Below are 11,609 nucleotides of genomic sequence, written 5' to 3'. Positions count from 1 at the left end.
AGCAATATGGGATGATGGGTGCCAGTTCATTTGCTAGCAGCATCTTGTGGCAGTTAAGGCTTACAAAAGAGTCCAAAGGCCAAATACCATTGGAGGCTGAGGGCACAGCGTCCCCCTTTTCCTGAAGATTTCACTAGAGCCAACCATGAAGGACAGATGAATGCCTGACTGGATGCAAAGATCTAGAACTCTCAGCATGAGATGGGAGAAACAGCATGAAAGACAACCTATGCTTTGATATCCATACATGATAGGACTTAGTGGATGTCAAGATTTATAGACCAGCAGAAAGGACTAAGGCAAACTCCTTCCCAAGCAGGAAATATATTGCAAGTGCTCCCTCTCCTTGGGCATCTGCTGCTTTTCATTTCATTTGGTATTGATAAATATAGCATCAGCCAAACTAAGGAAATTAATGAAAAATGTTCCTTCCAATGTGTCAGTGGTAACAATATTTACTTTCATGAGTATCGGTCATCTTAAGTTTTTGTTTTTTAAAGAGAAAAGACAACTATTTTTTTTAATTCAAAGGAAATATTCTTTGCCATGTAGGTTAAGCTTTTGGGGGATTAATTTCAGATACAAGGGAAGGTACCATGAACTGTTGAACATTTGCCTAATACACCACCTACTGTGTCTAGCAAACACTCAGTTTCTGGGCTGCTGAATGTACCTTTTATATCCTGAAATCCATTTCCAAGTGAGCGGACATTGGAAATGGGCGAAGCTTTCTGTCCAGTACAAAAGGAGTTAAGGCTAAGTAAGGGCTGAGCAGGAAAGGAATCTAGACAGAACAGCTTTACATAGAGAGCAGTTAATATGTGCAACAAACTGCCAAGGACAGCAGAAAGAGCAACTAGTATAAATAATTTAAACTGAGACTAGGCAAATATTTGGAGGGGGTATATTGTGGAGGTATAATTGCTAACAGGGAAAAGAAGGTGGACTCCTGAGCTTAGTGGCCCCTTTTTGTTCTAAAATATCCTACAGTCCATTACTTTGCAGTCTGCCACATCCCATAATTTTTAGTTTTGATCTGGAGTTTTTAAAGCTTGCATAAGAATTAACTGTACAACACAGTCTGGAATGTGGCTCTGTCGTGCAATTTGGCTGTACGATTCATTCATTTTCCCAGACTTTATTTCTCCAGAGTTGGTCTTGGGTTGGCGTTCTCAGCCCTGCAAAAATCACAGGGCTGAGTGGAAGGAATATAAATGCTCCACTGGAGCCAGACTCGAGCTGGGGCAGTTGCTGTCAATATCCTGAAGCTCAGACACATTGACAGGAGGATGGGGGAGGTGTTCTGCGGTGCCGCAGATCCCAGGAATACCTTATTTTGGGAGTAAAGGATTAGATTTATATATAAAATACAGAGAGAGAAAGAGAGAGAGAGAGATTCAGCAGCACAGTAGTTTCTTGGTTCAGTGAGATACAGCTTCAGGAAACGATGATCAGCAGCTTTGCAGCATGGATATGGAAAAATGTACTTTAAAAAAAATAGCAAACGAAATTGGAAGGTACAATTTACCAAATGTAGCATTGTTCTGTTGTAGGTAAGGGAAGCAGAAGGACATTTTCAATTGACGTGATTCATTTTTTTTTCAGTGCATAATTTATGACAACGAATTTAAAATACAGCTCTTGTTAAAACACTCCTGCGATGGATGGGGAAAGCAGAAATCCTTGCAAACGCACCAAAGGGCACAAATTATCCTGTTAATCTACCTATGAAACAATTTTGATTTTCATGTCTACTTCCCGTGCCCTATTCTTATCTCTCGTGATATGAATGTCTAGCCCTATAAAACTAATAATCCCGTGTGGTTTGCGGAGTTCTGTGTCACAGCAATGTCTATGATAATCTTAGGGTGTTATCTTTTATTCCAGGGTGACCACACCTCCCAGAGAACTGTTCTCGCTCACACACGCTGTAGGAGCTCAGCCTTGCTCTCGGGGAGCCAGGAAAATACAAGCTACCATTTTTTTTTTTACCAGACTTTAATAGCAGATTCCTCCTGTTCTTTGCTCCACAGAACATCCGATGCGGTGTCCAATCAGCTGAAAAAGTTGCACAGACGTCATTAGCTGTGTGTGTGTGTGTGTCTGCGCACAGCCAGCTGCAGCCGCTTTGCTGAGTGGAACCTCCATTAGAGCAGCTCTATTGATTTCTGATTCACACTGCAGCATCGGGGGTAGAGTGCAGGAAAGAGCACGTCTCAGAAACAGGAATTAACTGAAGGCATCTCGGTCTGTGTATGTGTATAAAAATAATATGCATAGAGCCGAAGCTATAGCTTTGCCACCGCAGTATTTGCCTAGGAGGAGTCTCACCCACACAATAGAGAAGGAATATGAAGAGCAAACTGAAGCCCTCATAAAACAACAAAGCTGGCCAACTTTAAAATATTAGGCGTGTATTAATATTCTTAATGCTGGAAAAATCTGATTGCCCCAGAACAGTGTTTTTATACTCAGCTGAACGGTGATATTTTAAATCTGCAGTTCAATTGTTCTTTCTCAGTACATCCAATTCGCTGCATTGGGGAGTTTTCCTAGAATTGTTGCTCAGGCGGGATTTTCCCTAAATACATTTCATAGAGTGTTGCAGACCGATGCTTTTTCATGTGCTGCTAGGCATGCTTTGTGATGTAGATACGATTGCAGGGGAAGGGATACAGAAATGATTTTTTCCCTAAAGGCTCCCTTTCAGGATATTAGACTGTACCTAGCTGGGGCTTTTTCCTCCCCTCCCCGCGATCTGTTTTCTAGCTAATAGCTGGAAATAATTTATAGCTGCATGTTAATAGGTTGTCTTGGGTTTTTCAGCATATTTGAGGAGAAATTCCCTGCGAAGACAGTGTGTCTTTTCACAATAACTGCATGTCAGTCTGGCAGACTATAACTGTGAGCAATATACAATTGGCGGGGGGGAGGGGAAAGCCAGCACCGGGGGAGGGGGTTGGGGGAAGGGACGATGGTAATACCTTTAAAAATGAAAGGCAGTAAGCCATTATTAGCAAAAGCTATATTGAGCATGCTTGCCAGACAGGCAGCTCTGCTCAGCTCTAGTTCCGCCCAGACATGTGCCTTGCCATTTTCATTTTAATCAGGCTGCTCAGGATGGCTGCTGATTCATTTTGCGGGGTGGCCCCCTGGGAGCCAAGGTGGAAGCCTGAGGCGAACTGCTATTGCATCAATGCAGCACTCCACATCAGAGACAGGGTGGGGAGAAAGGCTCCAGCAGCAGACCGAGTTCGAAATATCAGCCTCGCTATTAATATATACACATCCCATGTAAAATCCCATCAACCCCCCCTCCCCAAATCATCCAATAAAACAATTAGCGGGGGGGGGGGGAGGTGAAGGAATCTCTCCTGATTATTTCTTCTAATTTTGTCTCAGAATTTGCTCGAGCTGCCATTTCTTTTCACAATTCCTTATTTTGTTTTTGTTTAAAATCAACCACCAACGCGGTCCATTTCTCTATTTACCTGGTAACGACTTGGGGGTGGGCTACCTGATTTAGCTGGAGACTTTGATTTGTGGGATTGACAACCTTATTATGCAGTGAGCTTATTATTGATATGATTCTGCTCTCGGTTGCCATGACCACCTTGTGAGAGACATTCAATTTTCTCTCTTCCATCATCATTATCTATGAGGCCATCTGTTGTGGAAAATGAATTCAGCCTCATTTGCATGACTGATAAGCAAATTTTTTTTATCTATTTAACAGAAGGTCATATGCCGGGGATTTGGAGCTGGTGAAAAAAAAAAAGGGGGGGGGGGAAGCATATCGAGAGGATGAGTGGGAGTGCGTGCATTAGAGGATGTATGTGGAAGTAAAACAGATCCCTCAGGCCTGCTAGCCTATCGTGCTGCATTTGTCATTCCTGCCAGGGCGACATTTTCCCCCCTAAGCTTCTGCACACTAAGGAGAGTGAGAGAGCTTTTTCCCTGCAGTCTTCTTGAAGCCCCCTGATTTTTACTCAGTGTTGGTGGGTGTATTTAATTTTTTTTTTAATCCCTGGAACGTGGGGTATCTTTTCAGTGTTCAGTGAAGAAAAAAAGCAGCCTTTTCTGGGTCTCTGTGGTATGCTTCTTACTCCTCATCCTTTCAAAGTTGTCGTGAGACAGGGCTGTTTCTTAACCATGCTGAAATGTCGTTATTGTGGTTAGTTTGTAATAGTTAATGGTGTAGGTGAGGGCTGTGTTTTATTCAGGGAGTTGATTCTAGGAGGGTGGCTATTGGTTTTTGCAGTTGTTCAATAGTTTATACTATCCATTGTTTGCTCTTTTTAAGTTCTTGCAGTGTTGCTGTGCAGATGAGATTGTATTGAACTACAGGCTAGTTAGGAAATATACTGAAGTCTGATTTCAGTGCACAAAAATGTGTTGCTGCATTAAGCATGTTGTTTATATAAACTTGCTGCATGTTGTACAGTACTTTTGATACGAAGATCCTGAGACGACAACTTCTGATGCCCATAAAATACTTGAGCAATACAGCTATTCAAACACAATTAAATAAAAGATACTAAACTACGATGCTTTTTTATATAAAATATGATTTGAAGGCACAGTGACAGAAAAATAATGGATTTATACTTTTTAAGGTAATCACATAAAAGTTGCATTTTAAAGATAACTTTCTTAAATATTTCAAATCTACAATAGTTTGACATGGTATATTATTCCTAACATAGAACCAGCTTTACAAATAATGTTGATTCATTTAATATACCGTGCTGAAATCTTCATCCTCCCATACTTCAGTTTAAAGATAGTTCAGATAAGTACACCTTGAAGAAAATATTGTATAATGTAGAGCTACAGTCTATATAAACTTGGTGAAAATTATAAATATAATAAACATTGAAAAGTAGCTGAAGATTGTAAAAAGGAATCTGAAGTAATTAAAACTTACTCGTTAAGCAGATTCTCTTCCTGTACTTGTATTTGTGACTAGATAAGATTAAACAAAAGCAAGTCATTTTTTCTCTATTATGAACACTGTACACAATCTCAGGTAGACAAACTACCACCCAAAGTTTTGTTGCTTTTGTTTTTAACATTCATTTCCATAGAAGTGTTTGTAAGCTTAGGTTTTGTTTTGTTTTTTTAAATTACAAAGGTTTCAGATGGCTGACAATACTGTTGCTTTAAAAGGCAGAAAGTGAATTATGCAGCATCCCCTTTTTTGCTAATAAACATAATTGCATTTCAGTTATTTGCCATTTGCAAAGAAGCTTATTTCTAAATTTAATACTGCATAGTAACTCCTTGTAACACTGAAATGATCCTGGGTGCTGAATTTCAGAGGAAAAGAAGTTTCACTCGTATTCAGGTCAGTTACAATATGGCAGATCTCTGACTTGGACACAGAAAGGAAGTTCCACTAAATTATTTAATTAAAATTATACTTATTTTTGTTTTTGTTATAAGAACCAGTTTCCAATAGACCCAGTAGTAGATTATCATCATGATAACATGTGACTGCTAATATTTTAAAAGGTGCTGTTCCCCTCCCCAAAAATGTATCTTGTACCATAGATTCTTAAAGGGAATGACATTTATTTTTTGTTATCTGCCTTATTTATCATGCATATTCTATTTTGTGGCGGACGTTGGATTACAAAATTAATTTCACACTCAAAGTTGAACACAGTGTAGCTCCGATCGTTTGGGTGGATTGTTTGAAATGATGCTAGTTTCCACAATGGACTTCCACTGAAAGTAAGAGAAAAGTAACACGATACTGTGTTATTAGCAGACTGTCTTGTAGCATGAACAGGTTGAGGTCTTTTTATTTATTTTTTCCTCTTGAATTGTTAGGATCTTCCAAAGAGAAATGGGTAAACTTCTGAAAAAGCCTAAGAGACAGCACAGTTGGTTCTCTCTCCCTGACCCCAAAAAGTTAATTATCAAGCTTGGTTGGATTCCTCCTTGCCACCCTGACATTTGACTACTGCTAATTCACTGATTAATCTCATTAATGTGATTATAGTAGGATTTGGAGTTGGCTGCCATTGTTCTGCAGACAGAGCTATTCAGCCCGAGCACTTGCCACCTCATTCAGTTTTGCTGTGATTTTTCAAAGGCTGGTTGAGTGAGCTATTGTGAAAGAGGTTTCTCTGCCTTTCCCTTTCAGCACCAGGAGCTGTCCGCTGCTGATAGCAATTACATTCAGCACTGACTGACTTCCTACTAGTTTACTGGCAATGTGAAAATGACTTACTTTCATCACCTTAATGATTCTGCTCATTGAGGTAAAAGCAAGAGACGCCTTTATGCTTTATAATGAGACAATATGAAGATGGCTGGGGTAAAAATATAAAATCTGTGCTCTTTAATGCTTCTTTCTTTCATTTTAAAAGCTGTCCTTGCATGCATTTTGTTTAGTCTGTGAAATCAACGTAATACTGTAGTTTAAATAGTACTTCCTTGCATCCATGCAATTTTACTATCAAGATATAATGGCATTACAGGTGTTGTTATATTCAATGATGCCTCTTCAAAGTATTCCACACTGAGTTAATGCCACTAGTTTTCCTCCGTTTTACACGAATAAACATATATAGTATCAAGCTTAATTCTTCAACATTATGACTGCCCTCACTGGCACCAGCATCGATGGAAGCGTCCCTGCATTGCAAACCCCAGTTTTCAGGAGTTTGACATTGCTAAGCACTGTTTGGACTGAAACTTGGTCTAAAAGATCTCCTGTTGGTGAATACATAATATAAACGACTTAGCCTGTTTTCGGTTGCAATAAAAATAATACAATCGTTTTCTGGTTTGAGATTGCTAAATCAGACTAGGCATGATTTGTTTAAAACAAGACATTTTGCATAGTATTAGTGCATGATCTGCTGCTATGCAGTTTGGTATGTGACTTTTATTATGTAAAAGTTTATATTGCTATCATTTAATAACTGGCTACTGCGCATGCGCAGTAACTTCTTTTGTCACATTTTTCTTTCATTCCTATTCTTTATGAACATGGCTCTATATTCAGAAGTGAAGCCACACATTAAACTATGTTGCGTCAAGGATTGGTCATTACTTCAAAGAAACTATTGCGAACCATTAAAATAAAAATTCTTTTACGTTAAAAGTGCCTCGCTGAAGAGCTGTTAATCTATTAAATAATGCATGTAAAATATCCCAGTACCTAGTAACACAATAGATTCCAACGATTCCTCTGCAGCCACTACAGTCCATTGGATGGCTAATGCCTATTTTCAAAATTCTCCAAATACGTCGTCACAGAACCTACTTTAACCTTTTGTTGGGTTACTGTACAGCCGACTTTCACACAATTGTCAACAGTGTACGTCAATGAAAACCTGCTCTTAAGAAAGAATAAATCTTTTCCTGTCACCTGCCTCCTCTCCTGCCTTCCCTCCTCCAGAAGTACTTTTACCCGCAATTGTTTTAGAAGGCTATACCTTTAATAAAGGACATAGGACTTGCATCTGAAGAAGTGAGATTCTGACCCACGAAAGCTTATGCTCCCAATACTTCTGTTAGTCTCAAAGGTGCCACAGGACCCTCTGTTGCTTTTTACAGATTCAGACTAACACGGCTACCCCTCTGATAAAGGACATAGGGAGGGTTGTACAGGAACAGGTTCTTACGGTGGCAGTCTAATTAAGGCTGCTGGTTGCTTCCCCTTCCCTCCCCCTTTCTAATAAATACAGGACTTTAATTCCAGCTAACAGTAGTAAGTTTGACTCGTGCATGAGTTATGCTTCCGGTAGTTTCCAAGAAACTACCGCTAGTGAGAAAGTAAATGAAATGGTAGGTTTTCCAGTATAGGTCAGCTGAAATTAGTTCACTTAACGTAGCCTTCAGAAAGAATACAGTGCTCTCTCATTAACGCCGCTTAACATCCCCCCCCCCACTACAACCCCCACCCTGAAGAGGCACAGGCTGTGGAAAGGGGAGGCATCCCAGACCATTAACACGATACCCTCACGTCTTAAGAGGACAATTAGGCCAATGAATCACCAGTCTCCCAGGTTATTTTCCACACTAGTCTTTTTTGTTTGTGTGCAAATGCTTCTAATTTATGCAGCTAACTCTGGGCTCCATCCTGCTCCCATGGGGCGGTTTTGGTACTGGCTTCCATGACAGCAGGACTGGGCCCTTTCTTTGCCTCAGCTCTAAATCTGAACAAGAATGTGAGGTTTTTGCCAGGTGCAAACGTTTTCCAGCCATTGCAAAGTTTGTAAACACCTGTCAGGAGGTATGTGCCTCAGCCTCATGCTAATACCATGTGGACAAGGTAAGGTGGCATGTCAACTTGTGGCATATGAAAAAGGACAGGTTTTGTGTTGGGCTGGGTTTGTTCCTCTCCCCCCAAGGAAGAGGAAGTTACCGTAAAATGCTGAACCCAAAAGTGACCTCAAACAACAGAAGCATATACAGGCTGTTTTTGGTGACTACCCTTTGACAGGTGTTTTTACATTTTGATTGTTATTTTTAATGGTGACTTAGTTCGCTTAAAAAACCTAAAGCCACTCTCCTGCTGCTGCATAAAGCAGCAGACATGGTAGCTAGCACTCGCTTTCCGCCATAGAGGTCAGGAGAGGCGTTTCTCCTTGAGAAGCTGTCTCTGTTTCCTCTTTACTTTATGGAACAGCTTTCACTGTCTCGGCGTCTGCCCCTGCGTGTTGCACCTGCATTGCTCGAGCTTTCCGAATGTTTTCCCCATGGGTGCTCCTAGAGTGTTGCCCGTTCTAGGCGCCGGCGTCACGAGGAGTCCTGGGAATGTAGATAGATGTAATCGGAGATGACAGAGAAGAATTACAGAAAATACAGGTGTGTGTTGGGGAGGTGAAGGGAGGGGAGAGGAGAGACACACAAATCCTTTCTGCTTTACGGGGAAACACTCCACTTCCCACCCTCCCAATTAATGCAACCGAGGGTTTTGCTTTTGCTAGCACGTTCCTCATCCTGTTTGCTGTGATTTAGCCCCTTTTCTAAAACCCCTCTCCCTTGTCAAAGTTTGTTATCCCTGTGGCTGCGGAGCGGCTGGGATGGCTCAAGATGCTAAGGGCTACATACACACAGATAGGCTCCCCCCCTTCAGACTGCAGCGTGATTTCTGGCAATGCTAGATGGGAAGGGAATTGTAACCTCTGTAGCAACCAACATGTCTGGTCTCAACACGTCAGCCAACAGACTCGAGCTTTAGAGGGATTACCTCTGAGGGCTGGGGGGGAAAAAGGTGTTTCTTGCGATTCACCCCTTTGGTGTTCGGTCTCTGCTGCTGAAACAGTGGCCAGCATGGTCCCCCTCTGCAAGTCTGCAATGGTGCTGCTTGCAGAGAAGAGAGCATCACTGTAGGCAGCAAACTAACAGGGTGGAGGAACCAGGGGATTGCAATGAATGCCATGGTAATAAAGAGGGCAACCAAGTCAACCTGCGTCCGTGTGCGCCTGTTCATACGAAAAATAGCTGCTTGGCAGAAATAGATTTTGAAGGACGGCTTTTGCCTGGTAGCTGCTAACCATTTTACTGAGAGGTGCTCTACTTCTCTCTATATTGTATGGAGGGCAGGGTGCAGCAGGGAAGCCTGGGCTCCCTTGCAGCCAAGCCCCTTTGAGTATTTAAAGTGGGCTGCATTTTCCTTACCGTCGTTTTGTTAATAAATACATTTGGTTTGACTTTGTGTAAAGAGCGCTGCAGTTCTAGCTAGGTCACAAATATCAGCCTGGTACGAAAATGTCATGTTTAGGGGACAGATTTAAAGGGAGCCTTTACCCTCCTGATAACCTCATTCGGGAGCCCTGCCCCATATTTCGAGCGTTATACAGAAGTATTATTAAATAAGACTCTCTGTAGTGAAGCTTATTACAGTGTTGGGGGAGGGGAAGAGGGTTGAAAAGGGCTTTGTCAGGACAGTGAGTGTTATAAAGGGGGGTGGGGGAATGTACTAATTTGAGTGTCCCTTTGAGTGAAAAAGACCCTCTCCTTGATAATATAGCTCATTTACGAGTCTGAAGCAGCCAGAGCTACAAAATCAACCTGATTTTGCTGGCAACATTTTTGTGAAAGCCACATGCAAATTTAGTCTTTTGTATATGAGATATTGTTTACATTTGATCTGTTTGTCAGATGAAAGTTTCCTTGCCCAAGTTTATATCATTGGTAGAAGCTTGGTAATCTTTCCAGCTGGAAATAGTTTATTTCCTTTGTTTTAAAAGAGAGAATATGGTGCTAGCTGGTAAAATAAATGAGGCTTCAGAAATTTGAGTTAACTCTATACACACTGGAAGGTAGTTTTAGTGGCAAGCAAATAACTTATATTTATTTTTAATTATTCATTTTAAAAACAGTAAACATTTAAAAGTGTACAGGTTTGCTGAATGTTCTAAGATTTCTTTTATCCAAGCTCCATTTTGCCATAGGATCAGTGCTAGAGGAGGTATTTTTAGATGCATCACCTACTCCTATCTGTTAACAGTCTAACTGGTATTTTCTGTTCCCATCTATTACATTAAATACAGCACTGCACATGATACACATTCTGTTCCAGAGATTTAGGGGCCTGTGGGTACAATGCAGGAAGCATTATAGTAGACAGCCCCAATCTTGTCTGACTATTGCAAGCCTAATAAACAGGAGAATTAAAAAAATATTGGTTTTAAGCCAAAATTATAGCTGAAAAAATATCTTGCTTAGAGGTGAAGTCCCCCTCACGCAAACATTAGGATTTGGGAAAATGGATATGTTTTTTATTGCTTAAAGAATGCAGACTGAGAGAGGGTAAGTCAGCAATATGCTACTGATGTTATTCTGCTGCAGTAATGTGATCTCTAAGGGAACTTGTTCTTGATGCATACTACACAGCCTAGGTTTTCTGTAGCCCACCGCCTGTCTGTCTGCTGCTTTTAAATGGAGGTTACAGCTGATCCATCAGCCACAGTGCTGCACGCATGCTCATCTTTTTTGCATCGTTTAGTGGTGTCAATTTATTAATTTCTGTCTTCTACTTCAGGCCCGTTGGTTTCCTGTCTAAAAGCATTATTACTTTTGTCCATGTGGCAAAATAATTAGCATACAGATGAGAAGTGATCCTGTCTCTGAGCCTCGGTAGCAAGAGAAGATGTGCAGTGAAAAGTTGATTGGATGAATGGAGAACAAATGGTGGGCGTTCAAAAGCATTAGAAGAGTTTTGTTGTCGTGGAGCAGGTTTGTCAATTTTCTGGGTGAATCTCTTAAGATGGAAGGCAGGGTGGCTGGTGCTGAAATGATTGCCTGACAGACTGTGGCCTAGTTTAAGGTGCAGAATTGGACTGCAATGCATAGATAATTCATTTGGACTACTTTGTTTTGCAATTCTTCAGCTTTTCCTTTGATATTCCCTCAAGGTAAATATGCTCTTTTCTCACTGTTATTGTTCTCAGGTCACTTTGCTCTTGTTCAGAAAGTGAAGGAAAGTTCAACTCTCTGGACACTAACAAAAGAATAGCCAATTTGCTATACTTTTTTGCTAAACTGCTCAACATATTTTCATATGCAAAGATCTGGAGATTATCTGAACTGTTCAGGGCAAGATCATGCTCTCTCTGAAGTCAGTGGGGAGTTTTGCCATTTAT

General features: G+C 40.9%; 1 protein-coding gene across 4 annotated transcripts in view; it reads left to right on the top strand.

The window, feature by feature from the left end:
• The first annotated feature begins 3,844 nt into the window (after positions 1-3,844).
• Positions 3,845-11,609, top strand: part of MYT1L (myelin transcription factor 1 like) — a 384,470-nt gene continuing 376,705 nt past the window's right edge. For 2 of the 4 annotated variants that reach the window (XM_034766417.1, XM_034766420.1), the window contains exon 1: positions 3,845-3,998. The gene's annotated coding sequence lies outside the window, so the exon portion shown is untranslated. Of the gene's footprint in view, positions 3,999-10,525; positions 10,777-10,880; positions 11,382-11,609 lie in introns of those variants that run through there. The other 2 variants (XM_034766422.1, XM_034766421.1) reach the window with 2 other exon arrangements.

Source organism: Trachemys scripta, chromosome 3 (assembly GCF_013100865.1).
Source record: "Trachemys scripta elegans isolate TJP31775 chromosome 3, CAS_Tse_1.0, whole genome shotgun sequence".
NCBI classification, from domain to species: domain Eukaryota; kingdom Metazoa; phylum Chordata; order Testudines; family Emydidae; genus Trachemys; species Trachemys scripta.
The sequence above is the reverse complement of the archived record's forward strand: the minus strand, read 5'-3'. Positions and strand labels throughout refer to the sequence as shown.